General features: G+C 38.2%; 1 pseudogene; it reads left to right on the top strand.

Annotated features, from left to right (window-relative positions):
* The first annotated feature begins 1739 nt into the window (after positions 1-1739).
* Positions 1740-1786, top strand: LOC139567449 (U2 spliceosomal RNA; annotated as a pseudogene).
* Positions 1787-5220: the final 3434 nt, after the last annotated feature.

Below are 5220 nucleotides of genomic sequence, written 5' to 3'. Positions count from 1 at the left end.
GGTACAGAGAGACAGGAAACACAGGGAGAAATACACTGGTACAGAGAGACAGGAAACACAGGGAGAAATACACTGGTACAGAGAGACAGGAAACACAGGGATAAATACACTGGTACAGAGAGACAGGGACGACACAGTTTTATATTTACAGGACGACCTGAGCTTGAAAGAGTCTATCAAAGTCATTGATGATTTCTCTGTTGCCTCTGGGTCAAAGATAAACAAGAATAAAACAGAAATAAAATATATGGGACAGTGGAAATGGAGAACCGATCAGTTATGTGGTTTGACTGTGTGCACAGGACCAATGGTAGTGCTCGGCATATCTTTCGGAAACGAAATTAAGGATGACATGTTTAATTGGAAAGAAAAACTATTATCGCTTAATAAAAGATTGGGACTGTGGAAAGGGAGGCGACTATCCTTTAGTGGGAAGGTGTTAGTGCTGAAGGCGGACATTCTGCCTTCATTACTTCACCTTGCCTATGTGTTTCCCATGCCGGTGTCTCTCAGAAAAACTTTCATACGGGCACTGTTTAATTTCTTTTGGGGGGGATATGAGTACATCCGTAGAGATCGGATGTACCAGCCTATAGAGGCTGGTGGAAGGGATTTCCCTCATATTCCTCTCAAGCTAGATGCGTTGTTTTATTCAAACGTTTGTTGTCTTTTGTCGTCTTCTGTACACAAATGTCACATTTTAATCAAATTCTGGCTGTCAGTACCGTTAAGGTTCATGGTGGAATGGGATAATAGTAAGCCAAAAGCTGAAATTGTCCCATTACATTTTAAGAAAATAGTGGAATGGGCAAAGAAAACCCCTGTCTGCAAAGTAAAAGAAAACGTAATCAACCACAGATTGCTATACGCGAAATTAATAGAAAATTGTAGTCCTAGAGACAGATTACCAATATCGCCTTCCACCTGGCTACGGACACAATTAAAAGGTTTAGACAACAGACTGAAAGATTTTAATTGGCTTGTTTTACACAGACGTCTTCCAGTCCGATCAACATTATATGATCATAATTTGACCCTGAATAAATTTTGTCCCAGGGACAATTGTTTTGCAATTGAAACAATTCCCCATGTTCTATGGGAATGTTCCTTTGCCAAATTAGTTTGGAGAAAAATTAAACAATTTTTTGAGATTTTAAAAAACATTGATTATGAAGAGGTAGCCAAACTTGAACTAAAAAATGTGGAAAGGGTGCAATTATTAGCATTAGTGACTCTGGTGTCCCTTATCAAGACCAAACTTTGGGAGGCCAGATGTGGTGCGGTCAATGACACCCTCAAGTGGTCACCGACGGGATTAGTTGAATTTATAAAACAGGACATTTGGAAAAGAATAGAATTCGAAATAGATAAGTGGGGCATTGTATCTGTGAAACAGAAATGGAAAGGGGTTTACCCTTCACTGTAAATGTTTTTAGAGCCAATTGAAATGTAGGCTAAGCCTTTGTACATATTTGTATACACTGAGGTTTATTCAGAATTCACTTTGGTATATGTATATGTTTGTATTTATAGAATTCTTTGTATTGTTTTTTGGAGATCGTTAGAGGCAAGTTAAACTTGAATGTAATAATACTGGTCAGGTTATGCAGAACAGCTTTTTTTGAGTAGTCTTGCTATTGTTATATTGTTACACTACTTTTGGATACTGTTTTTATGAATCGATGTCATGTAATGCACTGATTTTGTAATTGTATTTCAATGAGAAATGAAAATAAAAAATCTGTTCTTATCAGTTTAATATCTGATACGTCCCCTATCTGGGGACCAGTTTAATATCTGATACGTCCCCTATCTGGGGACCAGTTTAATATCTGATACGTCCCCTATCTGGGGACCAGTTTAATATCAACGTTAGCATTTATCGTCTCCAAATTAAACTGCCTCATACTCAATTCTTGCTCGTACAATATGCATATTATTGTTATTATTGGATAGAAAACACTCTCTAGTTTCTATAGCCGTTTGAATTATGTCTCTGAGTGAAACAGAACTCATTCTACAGCACTTTTCCTGATAGGGAGTGAGATTTCAGACATTTTGGCCTCTGGTCCCAGGTCAGTTTTAAAGTCCCTGTAAATCCTATGAGGATACAACCACTGCCCATGCCTTCCTCTAGATGTCAGTAAGAGGTGACAATTTGAATGGAGTCGATTGCGCAATCAGGGCCAGTATAAAACACGAAAGACCGGATGTACCGTTCTTTTCCTGCTGCGCCTGACGCAAGATGGACGTCGGACTCTCTCTCTTTCCAAGCGTTGGTTTAGCCACTTATATATCGGCGGTCATGTTTTTACTCGTTATAGGTGTTAAAAACATCATAAGGTAGTTAATTTAAACCGTTTTATAGCAATTTATATCCGTTTAGTGCGATTTTGAGGCATTGCTTTGTGATGCTCTTTGAAGCGCCGGGCACGTTTCGGGGTCCCGGTCGAACTTTAGTGGGCATTTCGACGGACAAGAGGACATCTTTCGACCAAAAGAAGATTAGACCCAAGAAAGGATACATTGCCCAAGATACTGATGGAAGAACAGCTCACAGTAAGAACTATTTATGATGATAAATCGCTGTTCTGTTGAAAAATTTTAAACGCATATATCGCCATTTTGTTATGTGTAGCTTCGCTTGGCGGACCCGGTATTGCACAGTAAGGATAATTTTAGAAATGTAAGTCAGCGATTGCATTAAGAACTAATTTGTCTTTCGATTCCTGTCAACCCTGTATTTTTTAGTCAAGTTTATGATTAGCTATCGATTAGACTAGATCACTCTCAAATATAGCGCCCGACATTTTCAGGACAGTTTTGCTACTATTCTCATTGTATAACCACGTTTTTTTGTGGCTAAATATGCACATTTTCGAACAAACTCTATATGTATGTTGTAATATGATGTTACAGGACTGTCATCGGAAGAATTCTGAGAAGGTTAGTGAAAAAAATTATATATTTTGGTGATCATAACGTTATCGCTCCCCTTGCCTTGGATTCATGCTGGGGTAACGTTTGCACATGTGGTATGCTAATATAACGATTTATTGTGTTTTCGCTGTAAAACGCTTAGAAAATCTGAAATATTGTCTGAATTCACAAGATCTGTGTCTTTCCATTGCTATGCTTTGTCTATTTTTATGAAATGTTTTATGATGAGTAAATTGGTAATACACGTTGCTCTCTGTATTTATTCTAGTCGAGTTGTGATGGTGGGTGCAATTGTAAACTATGATTTCTACCTGAAATATGCACATTTTTCTAACAAAAACTATCCTATACAATAAATATGTTATCAGACTGTCATCTGATGAGGTTTTTTCTTGGTTAGTGGCTATCAATATCTTTATTTGGCCGAATTGGTGATAGCTACTGGTGGAGAGAAAAAATGGTGGACAAAGAAAAATTGTGTCTTTTGCTAACGTGGTTAGCTAATAGATTTACATATTGTGTCTTCCCTGTAAAACATTTTAAAAATCAGAAATGATTGCTGGATTCACAAGAAGTGGATCTTTCATCTGGTATCTTGGACTTGTGATTGAATGATATTTAGATGCTACTATTTACTTGTGACGCTATGCTAGCTATGCTATTCAGCTTTTTTACTGGTGGGGGGTGGGGGGTGCTCCCGGATCCGGGTTTCTGACTCGGTAGAAGTTAAACAATGCCACTTAATATAATGTTTATATACCCTACATTACTCATCTCATATGTATATGTATATACTGTACTCTATATCATCTACTGCATCTTGCCATCTTTATGTAATACATGTATCACTAGCCACTTTAAACTATGCCACTTTATGTGTATATACCCTACATTACTCATCTCATATGTATATACTGTAAAATGTAATAACATTTGATTTGATTTGAACTACATTGTTGCTTTAAGCAAGGAGCTGCAAGCAAGGCTCCCAGACAACCTAGAAGCTTTGCGACACACGGCCTCGTTCAGGTGTTAAGGAAACGCTAAAGCACAATAAAGGCACCACTGAAATTATTAAAGTAGTTGAGCTACTGGGATACCAGCCCCAAACAATTGATCAAATTGTTTCCCAATGGAGAAACATCCATCTGTTTAGGTGGGACTCAACTGAAAATACAGTCGAGTTTTGGAGTGAAGTACAATGACTACACGGACTCTTCCCGGGTCAAATCCATTTGAAGAACTGTGCAAAGCTGCACTCGCTGCCCTCTCCTTGCCACATGCAAATGCGGAGGTTGAACGGCTGTTCAGCCAAATGACTGTGGTCAAAGTCAAAGTTAAGAAATAGAATGTCACTGCACACTCTCAGCTCCATACTCCTGGTGCGGTACGGACTGAAGCTGGCTGGTGATACCTGTTACCGGCATAAACTACCAGGTGAAGTTGTGCAGCAGTTTGGCACCACAGCAGCATACAGCTTTAAGGCCACTCCGTCCTCTACTGCTGGTTCCAGCTCCGTGACAATGCAGTTGGACAGTGAAGATGAAGAGGATTTCCTTGCCGATCTATGATTCATCATATTTACAGTACGTATGCAAGGAGTGGACTTTCTGGAACTGGCGGAGACACACAGTATAGTCAAGTAAGCTACAGCTGCAGAGTTCATCAGCTCCACCTTTAACTGTATTACAAATGTCAGTATCATTTCTGCTTCTTGTTTTCTTTTGTGTCTGCACCGATGGTGGCAGTGTGGCAGTGTGTGCGAAAACAGTGGCAATATCTGGAGGAAACCATTGAGCAGCTAGCCAGCCAAGCAGCACAACAACCTGGAGAGAGATGCCTAGCGCACACATCATTATTTGAGTTAAGTTGCTTGTTCAATAATAAAGCATATATACCTTGTTATTAGCTTGTACCTATAATTGTTGATCAGTTCGGTAGCATGTTAACTAGCAATACACTGCTTAAAATTATAATTGTTCAGAATGTGTAGGTTTACTAGTTAAAAAGAAAATAAATAAAATGTAATTGTTCAATGTGTAATTGTTTAATAATTCAATGTGTTGTGTTTAAAAATAAAAAATATCTGATCATATAAAATGTGTTGTATTTATATTACTTTTACAAAGAAAAATATATGATAATAAACAAACAAATCTAAACGAACATATGTCAAATCATATTTTTCGCCGAGATGGCCAGTCAATTTGAGATACAAAAAAGACAGGCTATTTTTAATTGTTCACGTTATTTTCGTCGACGATGTATTGAAGTCAAGTG

This window comes from Salvelinus alpinus, unplaced genomic scaffold, assembly GCF_045679555.1.
Source record: "Salvelinus alpinus unplaced genomic scaffold, SLU_Salpinus.1 scaffold_626, whole genome shotgun sequence".
NCBI lineage: Eukaryota > Metazoa > Chordata > Actinopteri > Salmoniformes > Salmonidae > Salvelinus > Salvelinus alpinus.
This window is presented reverse-complemented; position numbering and strand designations above follow the sequence as displayed.